General features: G+C 37.8%; 1 protein-coding gene across 7 annotated transcripts in view; it reads left to right on the top strand.

Moving 5' to 3' along the window:
• The window catches only part of NIPBL (NIPBL cohesin loading factor), a 157,010-nt gene that overhangs the window by 18,286 nt on the left and 113,877 nt on the right, over positions 1–24,847 (top strand). The window contains exon 1 of one of the 7 annotated variants that reach the window (XM_054185781.1): positions 1,368–1,471. The exons of the other annotated variants lie outside the window; for them this stretch is intronic. The gene's annotated coding sequence lies outside the window, so the exon portion shown is untranslated. Of the gene's footprint in view, positions 1–1,367; positions 1,472–24,847 lie in introns of those variants that run through there. 7 annotated transcript variants of the gene reach the window in all.

Raw genomic sequence — 24,847 nt, 5'->3', positions numbered from 1 at the left:
TCCAGTGCCTCACCACCCTTACAGTAAAGAATTTCTTACTAATACCTAATCTAAATTTCCCCTCTTTCAGTATAAAACTGTTACCCCTTGTCCTATCATTACACTCCCTGATAAAGAGTCCCTCCACATCCTTTCTGTAGGCCCCCTTTAGGTACTGGAAGGCCACTATAAGGTCTCCTCGGAGCCTCCTCTTCTCCAGGCTGAACAACCCCAACTGTCTCAGCCTGTCTTCATAGGAGAGGTGCTCCAGCCCTCTGATCATCTTCATGGCCCTCCTCTGGACCTGTTCCAACAGCTCCATGTCCCTCTTGTGCTGAGGACTCCAGAGCTGGACGCAGTACTCCAGGTGGGGTCTCACCAGAGCAGAGTAGAGGGGCAGAATCACCTCCCTCGACCTGCTGGCCATGCTTCTTCTGATGGAGCCCAGGATGCAGTTGGCTTTCTGGGCTGCTGGCGAGCATTGCCTGCTCATGTGGAGCCACTCGTCCACCAGTGATGTTAAATTGTTAAGAAATGCCTTTTTTCACCTACTGCTTGAGAGATCGTGGTTGCACTGTGGCAGAAACCCTGATAGCAAATTTTTTTTTTAAGTTACCCGCTAGCATTGCAATACACTGTTTTTGGGAATTGACATACAAACTGGTATTTTTAAAGAAAGTGTTCTCGTAGTCTGTTGGTTAAGCTTTGCCTTAACCATATATTTTAAATTGAACTTTGTATTTGCCATTTACTTAGGTCTCACTAAATTCCTATGTAAGGTTATACCTTAGACAAATTATACTTTGATGTCTAAATCGCTTGGTGGTACTTGAATGAGGTGATACAGTCTCAAAGATTCTCTCAGTTTCTACAGGCAAAGACTGAATTAAAATGCTTGCTTATAATTTCTCAGAAGCACCAAGTGCTGGAAAATGCAGGCTGAACTTTGTAAAAGTGAGGGCAGTCTTTCTTACCTGGCCTAGGCAATGAAAGTGCTTTTAAAACCATGGACAAGTGTTATAAGTTTAACAATGAACTGAAGAAAAAAAAAAAAAAGGAAAGCTTTTGGATAAGAAGGGTGTTTTCCTTTGTGTTGGGCATTACCTAATGTGGGATCTGTTCTTAATTGAACTCTGTTGCTAGTGGAGCTGTATCTGACTGTGAATAGTATAAAAACTGACGTGGCCTATGATTCTTATTGTTCAGGAAAGGAAAAATAATAGAGAAAAATATTGCACCTGAAAATGTCGTCGTGTTAAAAATTTGAAGTGCATTCAGTAACAGCAAAATATTGGAAGCAGTTCTTAAAGCACTGTTCTCCCAAGCCTTTTTTTTTTTTTTTTTTTTGCTTCTCCAATTTCTACAATCCTTGTTTTTTAAACCCTTTTCAAGTTTACTTCTGCAAAGATCTCCATGTGACCAAGGAACTGCAGAAACCATTCTGTTGCACAGGTATTGCAAAACTTCCAGTGACCTGCGCAAGTTTCTACAGGTCAGTTAATACTTCAGCAGCTTCCATCTCATACAGAAGTCTGAAGTTTCCTTCCCCCATCATACAAGAGTGATGAAATACCAGTGGTACACTGGTGGTCACCTTTTTTTGAACACCTCTTTTCCCTATGGTGTGTCATCTTAACAGTACAACAGAAATACTATGAACACCATCATTAGCACAAAGTGTAGTAACTGCATCAAATTGAGGCAAATTTAGCTTTCCTCTCTGCTCTGTTCAGTGGACAGCCTGACCTCCAACTCCAAAATTTTTTCATATTTTGATATTACAACCTTCAGATTGCACGTTATGTTCAAAATTATCCCATTGTCATCAAGGGGAAGGAAAGCCACAAAACCAAACCATATCAGAAGTTATGGACTTTGAAAGTGCTTGTTCTCAGTAAATTTGACCGTATGTTTAGTTTTGTGATGTTAATTTCCAAAAAGATGGAAAGGAGAGAGAGGTAAAAGGATGATGTTGTTTGTGCAAGCCTTATTCCTTGTTTGCAGAATTCAAGCATAAGACTTTTTTGCTAAAGGCTGGAAATAACTGTCTGCCATTTAATGGACAAGTGCCTCTCCCTGTCCACCACATCTTATATTGATCATGCATCTTTGCTTTCCACCTTCTAGAACTCAGACAACTTCCTGCTCCTTAACAGGCCAGTGTCAGTCTGACAGTTTGCAGGACTCATAAATTATATTTCTGACAAGTATTGCTACTCAAGCCCAGGCTTTACTTGCCTCTTCATAAAAGTTCTACTTCTTTTCTAGTATTTACTAGTGCTGTTATTTGTGAATCATAAATCATCTTGGGTCATTAAGCTTTTTGAAGAGGATTACCTGACAGTGTTGGATATGTTGCCAAAATATTTCTGAAGTTTCACCCGGAAGCTGTTACTGCTTTGAAGGCATGGATGCATAATTTTAAGTTGGAAATTGGGCTGTCCACTGAATAGAATTCAAGTTAGAGAAGAACTTGCCCTTAATATCTGAAATAGGAGTCTGTACAAAATGAGCCATTTTCAGGGGACAGTGAGGATTAAATTCGAAGTATGCTATGTATTCATGAGTGTCGTCTACACAATGTTACATAATGGGTGAACTGTCGGCATATTGTACAGATGTTTCAGACCTCAGCTGTGAGTTGTTTTCAGTGAGCCTATTCAGTAGACCAAATTTCCTTGCTGGGGGTTTGTTCACAAGTGAAATATCAGGTGGAGTTTGAATTCGTTTGCTTCTGCAGAGATCACCAGGAGTAATTTTGGTAGAGTATAAATACAGAAGTTGTGGTAATTTTGCTCACTTCCCAGTCTGCAGTAGTAGTAACTTGCTTAAGTCTTAGGTGTTTTTCTCTACAGTAGTATCAGTGAAAATGGCCATAGCTGCTGTGCTGCAGTGTAAGGTAAAGTTTCGGGGATTCTGCAGAACAGCATGATAAAAAATCTTCAGTGACCTAAGTCTACTTGAATAGTGCATGTTACTGTGATTATATGGCTTTATTTTGATGTGGATAAAATATATGGTCTTATTTTAAATCCAGCTTATTTTACATTGTTTTTGCAAATGATTTTTGACACACCGATGCTTATCATTATATAATTATCCTGACAGAGATATAGAAAACGCTAGGTTTGTACTAGAATAGCTGGAGGCTTTTGTCAGGTGCGTGGGACCAAGTAGGGTGTTTGGCAGTGGACTGAACAATGGGATATGAGTGTTTGAAGTGACCAATTTCCCATATAGACCAACTTTTGATAACATGGTAGCAACAGGTGAACAAAATATTATGTGCTTTAAATCACCACATGGTCTCTGTAGTGCTTGGAGATGAGAAGCCTTTCATTAGTGAGTCATTTTTATCATTGATGATCAAGTTCCCATGACCTTTCTCTGGTTTGGTTTTTGTTTTGGTTTGTTGTGGATTTTTTTTTCTTTGTAGCTTTTTGCCCACAAAATATGTCAGGTACACATCTCAGGTTTAAATTATTGCCATATAATATTTAAGAATTTGGAAATAATGGCAGACTGGATAGGAAAATTCAGCACATCTGTGCTCTCAAAGATTACATCACTTTCTCACCACTGTTTCTACTAATACTTATATTGAGTACACTACAGTGTTGGTCTTCTCTCCTGAGGGAGGAAAGGGAGCAGAATTAATCCTAGTTTTTCTTGGTGTTTCTGTCGTAATAGTTTCTCTTGATCTTTGTGTGAAGCAGTGGCAAGTGTGGAAAGAAACCTGGCTAATGAATGGAACTGATAGAGAAGGAAAGCAGTAAGACATAGAATAAGTGAATTTGAGAAAAGATTTTTTGTGAAACAGTATTTTTGAAGAGTTGCTGGTAGCAAGAGTAGTAGGAAAGGAGGCATATTTGATTTTGCTTTAGCAGTTGAAAATACACAGAAGGAGGCAGAGGGAGATAAACGATTAGTGCCTTTCTGCTGTTTCTCAGTCTAGTTCTTAATTGCATTAGAAATTAAAAATATAGATTTCTTCTTCAGTACTCCCTTTCAGAATAAGATTAGGTCATCTCATTCTTAGCCTCCTATTTGTGTACTATATTGTCCTTTCTCATTGAAATGAATAATGAATCAGAGACAGTGCTGTGAGAGCAGTAGCTTTCAGTGACAGTAAGCTACTGAAACAGTTCAGCTGTTACATGGAACTTTATCCTGTGCTTTATGTCAGCATCTTTAGTGCTACTAGTGACTTTCACTAAACTACAGTCAGAGCATCTTTCATTCTCAGGTTGTCCTGCTTTTATTGCTTTGTATATTAATTAGTATTCCTGTTTCCTGTTGCATTCATTTAGAAAAAGTCGTGGGACTAACTTTTGTCAACTGATGATGCTGCTTCTTGCTCCAGTTTTTCTGTTTATGTACACAATACAGCAAGCTGTTTAATTTATGTTGTGAATGGTCCAAATTAAAAATATATGAATAACAGTGGGGTGATTCAGACTCCTGCTTCCGTGTCTTTAATCCAAACTTACAATATGAAACACGTATTTTGATAAAAGTAGCACACTAATGCAAAAGTAAATGAATCAGAAAGCTTCCTGTTATATAAAGCATAGGTTTTCTAGGGCTAAACTTTCATTGTAAAAATATGATAGCATAATGTTTTTGTATATTAACAGAGGCATATTTGCACTTTTACTGTACAGCAGTTGCAAAGCTGCAGGGTATCACCTGCAGTTACCATAGTTCCGCTGATGGACCATAGCCTGAGAAGAGCCCTAAGCCAGAATATTGATAGTATATGGATAGAGGAAATCTCGATGTCCACAGTTCTTGTACTAAAATAAGTTAAAACTCATACAGCAATTCATCAGGAAAATAATAAAATCCATTCCTGAAATAAGCAGTTTTCAAAAGTGGTGAAAGAGTAGCTTATGACTTCAGCTGTGTGACTGCCTTCTATACTAAAAGTTGCATAAGCTTTCAGTCTCAGGAAAGATGGGATAATTTATGGGTACATAAAGTAGGTAAATACCGTTAATATTTACAAATATATATAAATAGGGTATACAAGTTGTACCTTGTGTATGACAATCAGCAAGTGTTCTGTGCTTTTCAAGGAGAATATTGTTCAGAAGAGATTTCAGGGTGGAGAATGCAAAGGACTTGTGGTAAATCTAGGAAAGGGGCAAATGGTAGAAGGAGCTGGCATTATTGACAGTGTGGTGGAGGTAGAATGAAGTGTATGTGAGACAAGGTGCGTAAGTGATACGTAACATCAAGTGGGAAAAACTGTGCAAAGTCTTGCAGCTGTAACGTTGTGGGGTACAGATGTAAGCTGTTTGAACATAACAAGACAAAAAGTGGACTCAAAATGCCTTGAAGACTGTTGTAAGAACAAGTTATGCTGTGGGCCATGACCAGTCTGAAATGAGAATATAAACAACATGATCAGTTTAAAAAAAAGATACTGACAAACTGGAGTGGGTGTGACAGAGGGCCACTGAGGGGGCTGGAGCATGAAGTGTAGAAGCAGAATCTGAAGTAAATGGGTTTGCTTACCCTGGTGAAGAGAAAGCTAAGAGGGATTAAAATGCTGCCTTAACTAGCTAATGAGCATTTATACAGAAGAGAAGGCAAGCTCCTCTGAGGTGCACAACAAAAGAAGCAACAGCTGCTGTTGCAATAAGGAAAATTCTGTTTGGATTTAACGGGGGAAAAGTCGATCCTTGGAAATATTCAGAACTTGACTGGGAAGGCCCTTAGTAACCTGATGTAACTTTGAAGTTGCTCCTAGTTTGAGCAGAGGGTTGGTCCAGAAGTCCTCCTAAACCTAAATAGATCTATGATTTTGTGGCAGCTTCTTTGTTTAGAATCATTATCTATACTTGTAGCAACAGGAGTTATTGAGGGAAAGCATTGTTAAAATACCGGACCAGTTAAATCTTACTTGGATGACGTATTCAATATAATCCAACCATGAACATGAAGTTTCATTTAAGCAAAATACTTGGAAGTTATTCTCCTGTCTGAGTTACATGCTACCTCTCATGGATTTGATGAAATTAAATAATTCGGTTAGATTAAGATGTTTATCTAAAAGGTACCTTTTAAAATGTATTTTCAAATGTCTGGATCTAATTTGCCGTATCTGCATATCCAGTTTTTGAAATTCTATGTTTAAATGAAGAAAGAAAGAGTATGACTAGTTGTACTATTTTGCGTAGAGGTGTTTCCCACAGGGTGTTACTCAAAACAATCATAGTTACAAGTTCAGTTTTTTCCTAATATTTTTAGTCTTTGTCTCCTGTTCCTATGGATGGACATTTTCTGTAGATAGAGGCTGTTGTATACTTTAATTCAGTGTTCTTACACAGTAATGATATTTAAAGAATGTAATTTGGTACTTTTATTGTAAAGCAATGTTAAATATTAAAAGATTGTTAATAGTAAATACAAGTTCTGAAGGTGGATGTACAGTCTCCTTAAAATAGCAGATTTGTTAAAAAGCCATGAATAAAAAAAAAATTTAATTGTATCACTTGTGGGTTTAAAGTTGCTAGCTGTTGTTACTACAAGGGAGGGTGGGAATACCTGTCAGGAAAAATTTGATGACCCTGAGAGCTGCAGATATAGAAGTAGGATGAAATTTAAGTGCCAAAAGTTCATACATTTAGAGATTCATTACTAGAATTTCTGCTGTATGCAGACACCTTTTCAGCTGGGTATGACACAGGAAGCAAAAGATCTGTGTATGTTAGTATTATTACAAAATACCTAGTCAGTCATCAGTAAAATGAGACTATTAAAAAGCATATGCAGTTTTTGAATCTACCAGGAGAGGTATGTCTGTGTAGAGATATTAAAGTATCAGAATATATGCACTGAGATTGCATTGGTGCCTGGTTCCTTTGTGCTCAGGAAAAAAATAATCAGATGGTATCAAATGTAGAGGTCAGTAAGAAGATTGGGAAAATTTATTTTATGTGAAAATTTATTTTGTAAGAGGAGACTCTCAGCATAACTTACAGTGCAGCAGTCTGAACTAATTTGTTTACATGGCTTCTGAGGTACAGCTGGCTCATATCCGACTAGCTGAGTGTTTACTGAGTGATACTCTTCATATTTCACCTATTCGTGCAACAATTCCCAAGCTTTTCTTTGCCCTTGTTCCACTTCTGAGCTTGTGACTGTGCTTTTTTTGGAAGTGATGCTCCTGCTGGTAAATTTGTCAAATCTGTAAACTGCTTGTGTTCTACAGCTCCATCTTTAGGACCTCTCTAAATTTTCTGGAAGGGTCCCCATCTGGAACAGAGAGGAACTACAGGCAAAGAAGATGCATGAAAAAGGGAATATAAGCTGACTCAGAATAATTCAGTTCTGGAAATAGATATAAAGCTCTAAAGTGCGAAAGAATGAGATGCTGGAATTACCTTCTAATAAGAATGATGAAGGCAAAATGTTTAACTAGTTAAGGAAGAAAAGTTGATGAAATTACTAAATGCTTGAAATATATTATGTGATATAAGAAATAAGAATCTGGACTACATGGTCAGGGAAATGTGTATTTCTTAGGCAAACAGTGTGATAAATGGTTTAATAATTTCTGATGTGTTTAATGTGAAAAGATAAAAATCTCTAAATAACAAAAGTTACAAGATGCCAAAAATTACATTACAGGACTACTATATTTAGCCATATTCAATGTCATGGAATTCCTGTTACACCTTCAGCTCCTGGTAGTTCTCGACTGTAACCCTCTTGGAGAAGGAGCTTTGTATCTAATTTATTCAGGTGGCTTTCTAAAGTGTATTCTGAATGTTACATTTTTGCATAGATAGATAAAGTTTCTGGGGTGGTGTCTTTTTTTTTTCCCCTTCTGTTGGGAGTATAGAGTCGTTGCTACTACTAGACGGTGAGATGAATTTGTCCCCCTAACTTTGCGTAGCTGGGGTTTACTATTCATATGTGAATCCATTGGTACTAACAGGATTAAGGTTTCCGAGTATTTTAAGGCAGAAATGAAACATACATTTATATAGTGTTGAACTGTTTTAGTTGAAGTATTTGTTCAAGTATAAAGCAGAACCTAAAGAAGTAGTGCATTTGAAATGAAGAACCTGATTTGATGCTGTGTTTGCAGGTGGACACTTGAAAAAACAAACCTACATGCTTTGCATGTTCCTTTTTCTTTAAAAGGAATACAATAAATGGTGGTGTTGATTTGTAGTCATACTGCTATAGGAGCTATTTGTTCAAGATACGAGAATGGCATTGTGTTGTGTCATTCACAAAAACATAGTTAAGACCCTGTTTTGGAAGGCTTGCTTTCTAAATGCATTTTGTGTTACTTATTCTTTTTACCAAAACTGTTCCTGTTGCTAAGGTGCATTTCTTTGTTTCAAAGGAAAAAGCTTGACACTTTAATTTCTAGTCCAAAGTAGTTTTAGTCTGTCTTCATGACTTTTCAGAGGGGACATTTGTTTGTGAATGCTTTTGTGAATGACCATGTTTGGTAGGTTTTAGAAATGTGTGTGGAGGAGGTTGAGGAGTTTTGTGTTTTGTTTCCTGTATATCTTGGGGCTGGACTAGATGACCTTTAAAGGTCTCTTCTAGCCCAAACTGTTCTATGGTTCTATGCCCTATAACAAAGGCAAAGGACTTGGTGATGTGTCTTCCCTTCTTTTCCCAGTAAGGTGAGAGCTCTGCAGCTGAGGAGTTGAAGACACTTCTCCACTTCCCCTATCCCAATAACTTAGTGAATAGAGTGAATGGCATCATGATACTTGGCTGTGTCATTATTCTTTGCTTGGTGTTAATATTAAAGTTTCAGATAGTATTACTCATTTTGTCTGAACCGCTTGTAGTCAGCAGTACACAATTTCTGTACCTGGCAGTAGACAAAGCATGAAAACTTTTAGAGTACCAACTGATTCTATTGTGCTTTTTTCCCCAAAAGTCATTTGATTAGTTGCAAATTATTTGAAACTTCTTTGGAAGAAAAACTTTTAAGTTTGGCAGTTACAGAAAGATATATTTAAAGTTCTTGAAGTTCATAAAATTAATGTGAAACTATACAAAATTTCTAGGTTTGCAAAATTTAGAAGTTCATACAAGCAGATTCAGTTTTATCAGTGAAGTGAATCTACAAATGAATACAGGTTGAATGAGACTTGGATTATATTACTTTAATATTCTAGGTTGCTGTTGGTTATACCACCATCATTTCATGACTTGGTAAGTTGCAACAGCATTTCATCATGAGCCTTGTTCTTTTGAATCAGGGATTTGATAAGTCACCTCTAACTCTGAGTTAAATTGCTGGTATGTTCAGCTTGCTGGCTATCATATGTCACTTTCTGTAGTATTTCCCTATCTATTGATAAATGTTTCTTAAGATTGTGAGTGCTGTGCAATTCCTTAGCTTGATTTCTTACAGAAAGAAACACAATTGTACCAAATTCTGAACCTTTCCTGCCAGTATCAGCTGTATCTGGAAGAGGAGTGCAAGTCTTAAATTTTAAGAAAGGTTGTTATTGCAGGCTTTGTGAAGACTGTCTTGGCTGAATGTGGTATAAGCTGGAATTAGTTCTCCCCTGATTTGTTATCAGGCAGCTAGAACTCTGTGTGTTTGCATTAGGGTAAACTTCATGATGTGTAAAATATGTAGCCCTATGCATTATGGTCTTCAAATAGCAAGCAAACTCAAAGTTTTATTTTTAAAATGATCACAGTGAGAAACATAGATTCATCATCCATGAAAGGTATACCTTTTGCATGTAGTATGTGTTAGTTTAGATGTTGAGAAGACTACATCTAGTTTATTTGAATTACTGTTTTTAAATGTTATGTTACTGGTTTACTTGAAGTTCATTTAAAGTTACTAAAATGTTTTAAAAAGGAAAAAGTGTGTGCAAACTAAACTGAACATTCTCAAAGTAATGATTGACTGATTTATTTCATGAGGGAGATTCTACCTGGAAACAAAATTCAGTCCACGCAGTTTGAGATGAAGGTCAGACCTTTAAGAAGTTGCTGCAAAACTGCAGGAACTAAGAGGGACAAATGAGAAAACTGATATTAGAGGATTGTCGTGGTTTTGGCCAAATTGGCTAATGGCTAGCCACAGATGCTCTCCCCCCACCTCTCATATATGGAGAGGAGGAGGAGAGATAAAGGGATTTACGAGTTTAGAGGAAACTAAACTACTTTAATGAAATATTAATAATAAGATAAAAAGGAAAATAATGAAATAGATATAGTATACACAAAACCGTATTAAGCTCCCAGGATGACGTCACCGGCAGGCACTGGGGAAGTCCCAGACTGAACTCAGCGACGGGCGGGAACTGGATTCCACAGCTGGAGTCAGGGACACACGGATCGGGGTCAAAGGCAGATGAACAGACAGGGTCCTTGGATGTCGTCCATTAAAGAAAGAGAGACCTGAACCTTTGATCCCTCAGCTTTTATACTGAGCATGGGGCAGATGGGATGGAATACCCCTGTTGGTCAGTTTTGGGTCCATTGTCCTGTCCGCTCTTCCCTGCAGGTGGGACCCCTCTACACTTTTCTGGTTTTGACCCTCTAACGGGGCAAATAACAAAATTAGCTGACCTTGGTTGTTATAGCAATAAGTATAAGCAAGAGCCTCTCTGCTTACTATTCCTTGGCACAAACTGTAAACAGTGGTCATATCACTCTGAGAACGAATCGTTTTTGACACAACATGCTGTTAATTTCAGAGAGTTAGAAGAGTTCTAGCTAAGAAGTAAATTACTGAACAGAAAGTTGGTTCTGTTTTACCTCAAACCACAACAAGGGTCTAAAAGTTTGACTGCTTTTTGTTTAGTCCTCGGTAATCTAATAAAAAGGAAAAACATAGAATTGTCAGTGCTGGTTAATTGTCGGTTCTGTAGTTTCTTATAAATTGTGCAGAGTATTGCTGAACAGTGTCAAAAATACAGAATAATTCGTGAAATACTTGGTTGTGTCTGCAGCTAAAAGGACATGGTAATGTATCTCAGCATCTGTACACGTAGTACAGATACTGGAGTTCTGTAGTTGACAGTGTAGTTCTTTGCATCCAGAAACTCTGTAGCTAACATTTAAAAATGAATCTTGGATTACTGAGTAGTTAGATTAAAAAAAAAAAACCAAAACCAACCAAACAGAAAACATAACAAAATTATACAATGAATTATCATATGCTTCAGTTTTGCAAGGGGGGAAAGTATTTGTTTAGCTTTCTGAGGTAGAACTCCCAACTGAACTGAGCAGGAGGTGTGTAAAATAAGTGTCAGAGGATCATGCATAGTTTTTATCTTGACTACTTAATACATACAGACTTTTCTTACTTTTTTTTTTTTCAAAGCTATCATAAGTTGTTATCTGAATTTACCCATTTAAACTATACCTGATGGCTTTACCCGTACCCAGAGAAGGAGCCAATACTGTGATTTTTAGGATGGGTGTTTATTAAAACAAGATTCCTGGGGATTATGTCTTCAGAAGTCTTCAGAAGATGGAAGAATTTAATGTTTTGTTAGTCTGTAGATAATTGATACTTGAAAGATGCAGAATGAAGCTTACTATAAGTCAATCGGCATCCAAACTGAGGAGACACTTAATTTCTCTCTTATAAGACATTCTTTATCAGATGAGATACTGAATCGATTGGTGCTTTGGTGGGAAATTGAACTCAAGTAGATAACAAAAAATGGAAGGATCTATCGTCCATTTCATAGAGATTTTCAAAGACAAGATTTTAGTTATACAGAAAAGCTATGATAAAGGGTTCAGTGTCTCAGAAGAAATCTTACACGGAGATCCTTGCTGTTCATCATTGTTACTAGTTCTGTTTCAGTGTTCAGAAGGATAGTAATATTACTCTGAAACGTTTAAGTGCCTTGTATGTCCAATCAGAATTACTGTAGAAGTTTCACTTATCTGCAATTAGAAATTGTATGTACATTATATAAAAGCTGACATGAAGCATGACACAAAATAATTTTGTATTGTAATTTGTGAAATTAAATAAGTTCTGAGAGCGCCTTCTTTTTGAAAGGCGTGTTATTATGACTGAGTCAATATCATTAGTCAAACACTTCAATGAGATTCATTATTTTCACCAGTGTTTCTGGTATTAGAATTTTGCATTTGTTTCACAGTGTGTTCTGGTTTTGTTTGGTTTGGTGTATTAAAGCCTGAGAATCTCATGCATGTTGCAGAGGTCTGCCTTTTTCTACAATGGTTTTGTTGTTTGGTTTTGTTATTTGCCAGTATAACCAATAATCTGTTTAAGTGAGCAATTTTAGTTTCTAAAGTATTGGTGATCAGTGTTTTCATCAAATTACAGTTTATTGTGGGAAAATATTCTAGTGTATTTCTGAGTTTTGCATTTGTTTTTTTTTCCCTAAATAATCTGTTAAAGGTTACTGTTACCTCTTTCCTTTCAAATTATTGATTAGATTTTGTTAAACAATTAAGAAACTGAAGTAGTTCACCAACCAAATATCTCCTCTGTTTAAGCCAAAGCCCCTGTTTTAGATGGAGTAAGTAGGGATGTTAAAATTGAAAGTAGTGGATTTGATTTCTTTTTTGCTTTACATATTCCTCCCCCTCTCTTCTTTACGGCAAGCCTTTGTAGAGAGTTTTCTGCTTGCTGTTCTTTTTATATGTGGCTTCACTGTCTTGATGAAGTTTGCATTGTTGCTTCCCAGTGTAGAGGAAAGGAAGCATACTGAGCTTGGGTGCCTCTGGATTATGGCCAGTAATTGTGATGTTATTCTTTAACAAAAAAGGAAATTGTGAGAACTTGCCATGTGCATTTGAAGACATCTTAGACTCTATTTACAAGAACAATTTATTTCCTGCATAATACATACGGCAAAATTTTTGCCTGTCTTTTCCCTGAATTCTTACTTTAAAAATTCATTTGGAGTCGGCAAGCTTTTTGAATCAGCATTGTAGAAGGTGCATGTGAATATCCTCACTCAGTCTCATGCTGATGTTTTGAAGAGTTGTGATGTCCAGTACAGGCACAAGGAAGGACAGATAGCTGCTGGAGGGCATTATACTGTACATGAGTAGAGACATTTTTCATAGGCTTATATGGACCTATGCAAGTGTGTTTGTGGTGACATGGCAGGGGCTTCTGGAAAGGAGCTCCTTGTTTTTCCTCTGTACCTGTCGGCCAGAAAAATCTTCAGTTGAATATAGTTTAGGTAATGTGTGTTTTGTTGTGTCCTACACTTAGAATTTATTCTCAAGCAGTTTTATCTAACAAAGGGTTTCAATACCTTTGAGAGAAGAACACCGAAATCGTGCTGCTTCCTTCCTATTAACTTCTGAAGCTAAATAAAAATTAATTAAAATGAAAATGTGCATCCATAGTGTATGCAAGTCTTCCATCACTACCTCCTTGTACCCTTTCCCATTTCTGAAATCAGTGCTGGAAGCCCCCAAACCCATCTTGTTTGGCAGTGAAGATGAGGCAATTTGAGGCTTTTCATTAGATGCTGGTTTGGAAGGCATCAGCTCACCTTACAGTATTTGAAACTGTGTCTTTCAAGCATTTCTGAAGAAACAGTTATTTAGCTGCAGTGAAGTCCTTTATTCCAGGTGCTGTTCGCCCTCTTTTTGTGCCGTGGATTTGTTTTGGCTGTTTAAAATGTTCTGTATTCTAAGAGTTTAGATTTTTACTTTATTTTAGTTTTTTTTTTCTTAAATCCACAGAAGAAGCAAACTTCTTTTGCTGTTTAAATGCGATGCGTAACCCCTTGGTTGGAGGTTAGGCATGTAAACTGCTATGCAGGTGATACTGGGTGAACTACTTAGTGTGAAGAGTCAGCACTTTCAGGTCACTAGGACGGAGCTGAGTCTTTTCTTCATTTTATTTTTAATTTCTCTTACTGAAAAGTTAAACCCTCTCAGTTGTGGAAAATATGTGTAAATAAAACATCAAGGTAGTGGTATAAGCTTGTATTCTCCAACAGTCAGTATGCAGTACACAGCCCATTGTATCTGTCTCTGTTTTCTGTTAAATGTTAACAGACTGAATCTGTTAAACTGTATTCCAGTTTAAATGCTGCTCTAGAATATTATTGTATGGGTAAAGCCTTTCACCTCTCCATCAAAAATAATCCTGTGCTGGAAAGGACAGAATGTCTAAAACTGTCAACATTGACACCTGCAAATACATGTTAGTGATTTAATTTATTCCAGCTATATTTGTTTGGTTTTATAATTTAGTCAATTTAAATGAGAGGTTGAAAATCTTTTATTTTTAAGGGGGATGTGTGATTGTGATTTTAATGCATTTTTAGCATCCCATATAGAAATGCTGAATTTATTACTGCTGTCCTGTAGAGCGCACCACAGCCCCACAGCATCCTGTGCTTTTCCAGACATACCCTAATCCCTGGTACAGCAGTGTTCCTCATAGCCTTTAGCATTACATAGTTCTGCCAGACTGCTGTCATCATTCACAATCCTTTCCCTATCCCTTGTGGATGTTTGGAAAATCCTTATTATGCAGTAGAGAAGTAAATTTCATGCTTGAAATTTACGATGCCTAAGCAGAGGCGGAGGACAGAGAGACATTCTTAAAGTTACCTTTAAAATGTTCAGTTGTGTAATGACAGTGTATTTTGGTTTGATAGTCAAGGAAAAGTATCTTTCACTCTTCGTAAGGTGTCCAAGAAATTAGTGTGACATGGGATTGGTGGGGGGCCAGCCAGGCCATCAAATCTGACTCCTGCAATAGCTGTGATGATACAACGGATGTCTAACTTGGAAGGAGCCACGTAAACCTCACTCCATGTACCATTTCAGTTTGCCTCATAATTCATTCTGGCAGCATCACCATGCAGACAGTATTATCTTTTTTTTTTTTTCTTTCTTTTTTTTTCCTTCTCTCCGGGGTTGAAGGGGTATCAGTGGTAGGAGTTCATTAGCAACTTAGAAGACAGGAGTAGATTCTGTTACTGAAGGAGTCTGAGTCTGTCCTTCCTGTCCTTTTCTTCCTTCTTCTTGCTTTCCTGTGTGAAATAACACCTTGTGCAATACATGTACCATATGATAATTTCAGTGGGACTGGGTACACAGAATTTCTGGTTGTACGATGATGACATTTTTCTTGCAAAGTGAGTAGTAAATTTCTCAAACAAGTGATACTTAAGTGTGAAGTGTTAAATGAAAAAAAGCATAGCACATGAATCACTGACTTGGGAGGAAGACATCAGAGAGAGCTTATTTCAAAAAAAAAAAAACAACACACCACCCAACCAGCCAACCCAAAAAACCACACCCCCAAACCCCAACAAAAACCTACCTTATTTTGGTGGTGAAAAGGGAAGACTTTTATTAATAAACACTTTTAAAGCAAGGTACTTGAAAGATAAAGAAATTGTTTTAATTGCTTGGAGGTATGCAGTGTATGTTCATGCTTTTATGCTTCTTGGAGACAACTTGTGAAACATGGATGGTGAATTAGCAAGAATTGCTGCTTTTAAAACAGTTTTAAAGTACCTTGAGGCTTCCTAGAAAGCACAGCCATACAAAGTTTGCATTTTTAAAATACTGTATACTTTAAAGAAACTGCAGGATTGTTTTGCATGTTGTAGTGTTAAGCAGGAGACATCATAATGCCTTTCTGTCATTTCAACAAAAAATTAAAAGGAAACAAATCGATCTATGTTCTTTCTCTTGCTAAACTCTTGACTATAAGGCTGGTAATATGCATTATTAATTGAGCTAAGAACTGTTTTTTATGTGGTGGCTATGCTGTATTTTCTCCACTGCAGATGTATCCTGCTATCTATTGAGGATGTTGTGGAAAAGTGTAAAAATTAGTCATATAACAGAGTGGAATATTTTTTCCATTAAGAGTTAGTGTAAGAAAGGAGAGATGTGTAGCCTTATGAATTACAGAATGACTGACCTTTACCCTTTTTTACTCGTTCATCTCTTACTGATGTGATTTATCTTATTTATGTATCAGATTGTGTCATATATATCATGCCATTGATGGCAATGTTAACTTACCTGTTCAGAAGAAGGCAACAAGAATGCTACAGGTAAAGACATACCAAGTGCTCAGTTTCAAAAGGTGAAACAGCTGAGATCTTCTGGAACAGTGGTACATTCTCAAAAGCAAAAATCTGATGGTCCTGCTGATCCTGCTTCTGCATCTCCATGTCATATGTTTCTCCATCTCTACTGAACTGTGTTCGTTTCTGAAGTTCCTGCACATTTCTCCCTACCACTTCCTCCTCCTATTATATTAACTTTTCCAGGAAAAATTCCTCACTCTCTGTCAAACTTAGCCATTTCAGCTGCAAAACAGAGAATGATTAGTAGAGCAAGATATTAAACATTTGGGAATGCAGGTATAAAACAGTGGATAGAGAGATGATAGATGGCAGGATATTCTTGTAGGGTTGGTTTTGTTTTGTTGGGGTTTTTTTGTTGGTTTTTTTTTTTTTTTTTTTGCTGCTGCTGAATTGTGCTAGACAGCTATGGAAGGTCCTGTATTTGGTGTTTAGTAGTTCCAGTAGCTACACCAAAACTGTTCTGTGGACAGTAAGTCCATATTGACATCGTGTAATTCATGTATGTGCTCTTGGTCAGCTGAAAGCAAAAACTGTTCCTGTTGTAGCTGATTGTTTAGGAGAGACTTTCATTACTAATTTTCAGGGTAGGTGGGTGGGTGTAAGTTTCTGTTTTGGGGGCGGAATATTTCAGTGTGCATTTATCCTTCAAGTTCTAAAAATCTGTTGTAGTACATGACTGTACCCTAACAGTCATTTAATCATGAATTTATGATCTGATAATTCTTAAAATTAAAGTATGTGAAAGACCACTAAAAAATTGCAGAGTTAAATGCACCTATATGACCTTTTGATTCTTAGCTCCTCTACTTCAGTAATGTGTTTTCTGGATTAATAATGAATTAAAGCAGCACTATTAGCTTTTAACTCACTTAATTGATCATCTTAGTTGTTATGGAATAAGCATATTGCAATTTCCCACTGCATTTCACTTTTTACCTAAGTGGTTACCTCTGCAAAGGCTTGTCTACAGACACCCTCTCTGTATATACTAAATTTCTCCTCATGATTATAACTTTATTTATTTTGGCCTTCTTCTTTCCTTTGTAAAATTAGATTTCGCAACAGAAAGTAGTATTTCAGGTTAGGAGACAATATTAATGCATCATATAGTTTCCTAAGATGGACTACATACTAAAAACTTTTGCGGACACATTTGTTATGAATTTACATGTTTGTGATGTTTTTTTGGTGGTCCTTGTAAAGGTGCAGCTTTTGCTGACCGGTAATTTCTGTCAGTGAATTGATACATATTATATAAAACTGTGCTCGTAACAGAAGATGTTGAAGTAGGGAATTGTGCCTTTTTTTATAGATAAAAGCTTAAATGTAGACTGAAGCAGTAATCAGAGGAAAAGTGATTACTTTCTGGCTGCCTGCTCTTTTTCTTTTTTTGAACACTTTGTAGTGATGGATCTCTCTTCCCTAGTTCGTATTCGTTTGTACGAGTTAAATACAGACTAGGAAGTTCTGCACTCTTCAGCAGTGGGCGGTGAAAGAGGGAAACTGTCAGATTTTAGCAATGAAGGATATGCTGTTTCTCCCTCTTTTTAACCCCCTGATCATTAGTTTATAGAAGTAACTTAGAGTCCTTCTAATTTTTATTTTTATTGTTCTTTTGTATTGATCTCTAGTGCTCATTCTGCTAGCTTTCTAGTTTTGGAAAGACATGTAATACTGAATGATGTGGCTAAAGCAAGATGAAGAAACGACGTGTGGCGGATTTTGATAATGCCTTTGAAAGTATTGCTGAGTTCCTGATAAGTGTCTATGTTAAGCTCTGATCATTTACTCCTCCTCAGGTTTTTTTTATGCCTTAATCAGCTTTAAATTTATTTGCTTCCCTCTGCTTGGTCATCAGTTTCTGTTACAAAGTTGTTCTAGAAAAATCAGTTGTATATTATTTATATTTTCATATAAAACATCTGTTGTCATACTTCTCATGATTACATAATTCTTGCAGTTAAAATACCATAACTTGGAATCTTCATGAGTTTTGAGTTTGGTTTCTGAGTATCATAATTGCATGTTTAGTAGTTCTATATTTTAATGGGCATTTAAGTTACTTTTTCAGATACTGAAAGTAGGACTTGGTGGTATAAAAATCACAAGGTCTTTCAGTGCGTTTTGAAAGATCTATGCAGTTTTGACCACTATGCATCCCTTGAGAGATTGTTGCATTTTTCAGTTTATTCTTTGATCTTCAGTCTCTTCAAAACTGTGAGATGAATGCCACCGAATCCTTGTCATTAATCACACTGCTTGAAGCAGCTCCTGTATTTTGGATAGACTCCTGTATTTCACAATAAAATGTGCTAAGAAGTGGGAAACTGTCTTGCAGTTCTTGTCAAGACTCTAATAATGGTGTGAAATTCAGATAGTCATCTGTCATCTGATAGTCAATTCTTCTGTATCTGCTGATGGTTTTGTTTTCCGGGTGTTTTTGTATAGGACTTAGCTGCTATCTAAAGGCTAAATGTATTTATATGTTTTATATTGTTTGTAGAATTGAGGATTTAATTTAACTGCCTACCTTTTCTTCAATGCCAGTTTCTATTACAAAGTCTCTTACAGGTCATTCTAGATACAATTTGAAATCTGTTGTAAGTTACATATTCCAAAGCACCATCTGTATTAGTACTTTTCACATTTACAAAATTCTTGCATTTAAAAAGTCAGGAAGAAGCACCAGCTGAAGCCTCACATTCGCAGGCCCTGGTCCTCAGAGGACTTGAACCACCATGGTATCTGCTGGAGCAACACCATGGTACAGCCAATTAGTTCAGGAGGTTTCTAGAGTTTGGCAACAACTTCCTGACACCAGTGACTGAGTGGCTGACAAGGGAGATGCCGTGCTGGACCTCATCTTTACAAACAAGGAATAGCTAGTTGGGGATACAGGCTAGGGCAGCGTTGACTGCAGCAATATGAGACATTGGAGTTCAGGATCCTGAGAGGGGGGAGCGAGGCAAATAGCAGGATGATAACCATGGATTTAAGAAGAGCAGGCTTTGGCCTATACAGGGATCTGCTTGGAAGAATCTCTTGGGATAGATCTCTTGAGAGAAAGGGATCCGAGAAAACTGCTTAATTTTTCAAGGATCACCTTCTCACAGCTCAAAAATGGTCCTTCCTGACATGCAGGAAGTCAAGCAAAGGTAGCAGGAGGTCTGCGTGGAGGACCAAAGAGCTCCTGGCAAAACTCAAATGTGAAAAGGAAATGCAGAAGTGTAGGCAGGATAAGGTGACCCAGGAGAATGCAGGGCTGGGATTAGAGAAGCCACACCCCATCTGGAGCTGTGTGCTGTGGAAATGTGATGAGCAGCAAGAATGGTTTCTACCGATACATCAGCAGCAAAAGGCAGACTAGGGAAAATGAGTTTATCTACTGCTGAATGGGAATAGGGACCTGGTGACAAAGAACATGAAAAAGTGTGATGTACTCAGTGTTTTCTTTGCCTTAATCTTAACTGGTAAGTCTGGCCTGCGGGAATCCCAGGCACTGAGGCCAGTGGGAAAGTCCAAAGCCGTGAAGATTTACCCTTGGTAGTGGAGGATCATACTAGGGAATATTTAAAAAAACTGGATATGCACAAGTCCATGGGCCCTGGTGAGATGCATCCCAGAGTGCTGAATGAGTGCTCATTGTGAGACCACTCTAAATAATCTTTGAAAGGTCATGGTGATCAGGGGAAGCACCAGAGGACTGAAAGAAAGCAAATGTCACACACATCTTCAAGGAGGGCAAGAGCAAGGAATCTGAAAAAATAAAGGCCAGTCAACCTTACCTCAGTCCCTGGGAAGGTGATGGAGCAGCTCATCCTGCAAACTACTTCCAAACATATGAAGGACAGGAAGATGATCAGGAGTAGTCAGCATAGATTTATGGAGGGGACATGATGCTTAATAAGCCCAGTTACCTTCTATGTTGACATGACTAGCAGTATGGATGAGGGCATGTTCATTTTTTACTTTAGTAAGATTTTCGGCACTGTGTCTCATAATGTCCTTGGTAGCAAATCAATGAAATACAGACTAGATAAGCAGACGGTGAGGTGGATCAAAAACTGGGTGAACTGCTGCGCTCCAAGCATGGTGAACAGTGGCATAAAGCGCAGCTGGAAGCCAGCCATCAATGCTGTACTTCAGGGGTTGACACTGGGGCTAGTACTGTTTAGGATCTTCATTAACGATCTGGATGATGGGACACAGTACACTGTCAGCCAGTTTTCAGACAAAATGGGGAGGAGTGATTGATATGACAAATCAGTGTGCTGCTATTCAGAGGGACCTCAACATGCTGGAGAACTGGGCAGACAAAAACATCAATAAGTTCAACAAAGGAAGGTGCCAAGTTCTTCACCTGGGAGTGAATAGCCCCATGCAACAGTACAGGCCCAGGGCCACCCAGCTGAGAAGCAGGTTTGGCAGAAAAGGGCCTGGAGGTCCTGGTGGATAGTGTTGAGCATGAGCCAGTGATGTTCCCTGTGGCAAATAAGGGCAAAGAGCATCCTATGCTTCATTAAGATGAGTATTGCCAGAAGATCGGTGGAGGTGATTCTTCTCACAGCTTCTCTCAACTCTACTCATCAGTTGTCAGACACATCTGGAGTGCTGGGTTCAGTTCTGGGCTCCCCAGCACAAGAATAACATGGACATACTGAAGTGTGTCTAGTGAAGGGCCATAAAGATAGTTACGGGATTGGAGCATCTTATTTTTGAGGAGAATCTGAGAGAGCTAGGACTGTTCAGCCTGAAGAAAAGAAGGGTCAGGGGGATGTTATCAGTATGTTGCTAAGCTTTGTGATGAAGCCAGACTCTTTTCAGTGATGTCCAGTGGCAGAAAAAGAGACAATGGGCACAAAGTGAAATACAAGAAAATCCATTTAGAGGAGAATCTCTTTGACTTAAAGGGTGATCAAACATTGGAATATGGGTGATTGTGCAGTCTCCATCCTTGAAGTTACTCAAAACCTGACAAGACGTAGCCCTAAGCAACCTGCTGTAGCTGAACCTAGGGACATTGGACTAGATGGCCTCTAGAGGTCCCCTCCAACCTTAAACATTACAGGATTCTATGATTATTTTTTTAAATACATAATTCCCTTAAGGCAGAAAAACATACTCGCATTGTGCAAATCATCACAGTTGGTAAGTGCCAGCTATCTATTACAAAATGCTTTTATAGCATTACTTCCTGATTTCAGTAACTTACCTTTCACATATATTTTACTGCCAGGAAATGCAAAATCTGCTTCTTGTCCCACATAAATTTCAGAAGTGGCAATTTTGCCCAGATACTTACCGCCTTTGAACTTTTAAGGCTCTTGCATTAGCATATATAGGAAACTTTATGAATTTTTTTTCAGAAGTGGCAATTTTGCCCAGATACTTACCACCTTTGAACGTTTAAGGCCCTTGCATTAGCATATGTAGGAAACTTTATGGGATGTGGTGATTTTTAAAAAGTACATCCTTTCACGTATGCTAATTTTACTAATTAAAAAAATCTTTTCCACTCCTCTTATTTTTTCTTGGAAAGCCATTAAGTATTCAGTAAGTTACAGGGGACAACTTTAAAATTCTTAGCTGGTGGAAATTGTGATGTCAGCTTTCTGCCACAGAGGAGAAACAGTGCTTTTATCTTAAAGCCACGTCCTGCAGTCCTTATGTATGCAGTCTGCATTGATACTTCATTCTAAGGAATAAATAAGATAACAAGAAACTGGATTTAGATTTATGCCTGATTTCACTGTAACAGAAGATACATTAATTCTAAAAGGAAAACACATAGTTGTCAAAGATGGTACTGGTAACTCATGAAAACTGAAGAAAGTTGCGAAGAGTTTTTCATGAACAATGCTGAAAAAAATATTGCTATTGAACTGTTGAAATTTATCATAGGTTTTATTTCATTGCAGTGTAACATTTGATAAAACTTCTGCTTTATAAGTAGTTATACTCTTTAATTTTTGTGCTTACTGATATAGTAAGCATAGTCATTCTTGATTTGGGAAAAAAAAGATAATCTAGGTCTCTGAAATGCTTTTCAAAGTAGAACTATGCCCTAAATGAGTACAGAGGGAATTGTCGCTTTTAGAGACTGGTAATATGAACCTTTCCGGTTTCCTCAAATTATTATTTTAAATTCATTTCCAGCTAGAATTTATTCTTTTATGATATGCAGTGGAATTCAACTTTAATATTAAAATCCTTTTTGTCCATTATGTATTAATAAGCAGTGAGGTCTTTCTTACTAAACGTACTTCAAAAGAGGTAGACAAACATAATGGAAGTTTTATGGGAGTGATTGGCTGCTTACAGCTTTTCAAGATTGGCTGTCTCACATAATATCCTGGACATCGAAATAGCACTTGTATTAGGTTTTGCATGCTTTGTGAAGCCTAGATACCTTCTGAACTGTGAACTTGGAATCAGCTTTAGAGCTATAGCAATTGCAGTCCTTTTTTCCATCTAGTTTTAAACCTTGTGCTGAGGAGTGATTCTGAAGGACTTTAATTTTTCCATTAGGAACTGAGGTCTAGTAAAGGCATTTCTAAGAACCGGTATCTTAAGATATTGGCTTTATGGGATTTTATGCATGTGTGTATGGTTGCTGTGTTTGTTGTTGTTTGGTTTTTTGTTTAATTTTTTTTAACCTAGAATGCAATTTTCAGTATCATTGAAGCTTTGGATGATGTACTGTCAAGTTTTGTGACAGGTAACAATATCCCTTCGGAGAAGGTACTCACTTGCAAAGCCCTGCTGGAAGACTGAGTTGAATTGAGGGAAGTCAGTAAGGGGAAGCCAGATGGTCATTACAAGGAGCCATATACATTTGTACAACAGTTGCGAAGGCTGTGACCATTGCTTTGAACCCAGCAAAAAAGTTTCAGGTGTGTCACATGCAGTAAAAGTTACTTTGGATTAATTGAGCAATTGACTAAAATGTTTTGTTCCTTCAAGGCGCGGGAAGCAAGCCCTTTGCTTGGGAATCTATCTGTATGCGGATTGTTAATAATGGTTACTTCAGGTATGGTATTTAGTGATCTAAGAGAAGGGTTACTGGAAAAGGAGAAATCTTAGGAACAGGTAGATTTTCTTATTTATCCTACAGTGCGCCTTATTGGAAATGGTTCAGTCTTATTGGAGCTCTTCATTTCTCTTACCGATCGTAGCAAAGTGGCGAGCACTGTAGTTAAGATTTTACCCTTTTTATTATAATTTCATATTTGCAAACTGTATTGCATATTCTCCAAAAGAAGAGAAATGGGAGGCAAGCACAATGGAAGTAGCAGATGAAGTAGCTTTGATTAGACAGTGATTGATAACATCTTGTAATGGGAATGTCATGTTTTGTTTAAGGCTCAGCTTTGTAATGCATTATGTACTATTCATAGTAAAACTCCCATCAGTAAAACTCTGCAGGTGCAGTAAATGAAAGTTCAGCAAAAAAGAGTAGAAGGTTTATATCTAAACTATTGTAACGCAGACTGGCAATGTAAGATAGTACACAACTATTTTACTACTTTTTTTTTTCCTCCACCTAGAAAAGGCATGGCTCTGCTGGTTCAAGATGTATTCTTTGGGGGTCAATGTACCTATTTTTCATCCTGTTTGAATAACTATTGGGGTTGTAGTCAACTACAGCTACGGTCTAATTGGGGAAGTAGAAAAGTTACGTCCTTGGATCCAGTGTTTCCAGTTCATCCACTTCATCTGGTTGCAGAGAGCTTATTTAACCAAATGTCTTCATATTTGTCAATGCAAGAATAGGGAGTCTCTTGCTCATATTGAGTATTGGCACTTTAAGCTGGAAGCTGAATCTTTTCCATTTCCATGAATCTGTGAACAGAACAGTGAAGACTTTGTGGCATCCAGTAATCACATAGGAAAAAGTGACTCTGTCATAATGGATATTTCTAATTTTCATAGAACCACTGAATGGTTTGGGTTGGAAGGGACCTGAAAGGTCATCTTATTCCAACCCCCCTGCCGTGGGCAGGGACATCTTCCACTACGCACAGATGCTCAAAACCCCATCCAGCCTGGCCTTGAACATTTCCAAGGAAGGAGTATCCACAACTTCTCTGGGCACCTGTTCCAGTGTCTCACCACCCTCACAGTGAAGAATTTAATCCTCATATCTAATATAAATCTACCCTCTTTCACTTTAAAACCATTACCCCTTGCCCTATTGCTACACTCCCTCATAAAGAGTCCCTCCACATCTTTCCTGTAGGCCTTCTTTGAGTACTGAAAGACCACTGTGAGGCCTCCTGAGAGCCTTCTCTTCTCCAGGCTGAACAGCCCCAAATCTTTCAGCCTGTCCTGATAGGAGAGGTGCTCCATCCCTCTGATCATCTTGGTGGCCCTCCTCTGGACTCACTCGACTAGGTGTGTGTCCTTCCTGTGCTGAGGACTCCAGAGCTGGACACAGTACTCCAGGTGGGGTCTCCCCAGTGTGGAGTAGAGGGGCAGAATCACCTCACTTGACCTGCTGGCCACGCTTCTTTTGATGCAGCCTATTTTGTTTAAATGCAGCCCATTTTATTTAAAAAGACCATTCCATTTGGAGACGTTGAGATACCCATTTCTTCTTGCGAGATGGATTTAAAAAGACTCTAGTGGTTTGTGTTGGGTTGGTTTTTTGTTTGTTGTTCTTACAGTAAGAGGGATTTTTTTTTTTAATGGCTCTTCAGTGTACATGTTAGCTCTCTTCAAGCAAGTAACTTAATTTCTGCTTTCCATCAAAGTAATACACAAATAAGATTAAAAGCCAAAAGTAAAAAATTACA

Source organism: Rissa tridactyla, chromosome Z (genome assembly GCF_028500815.1).
Source record: "Rissa tridactyla isolate bRisTri1 chromosome Z, bRisTri1.patW.cur.20221130, whole genome shotgun sequence".
Classification (NCBI taxonomy): domain Eukaryota; kingdom Metazoa; phylum Chordata; class Aves; order Charadriiformes; family Laridae; genus Rissa; species Rissa tridactyla.
The sequence above is the reverse complement of the archived record's forward strand: the minus strand, read 5'-3'. Positions and strand labels throughout refer to the sequence as shown.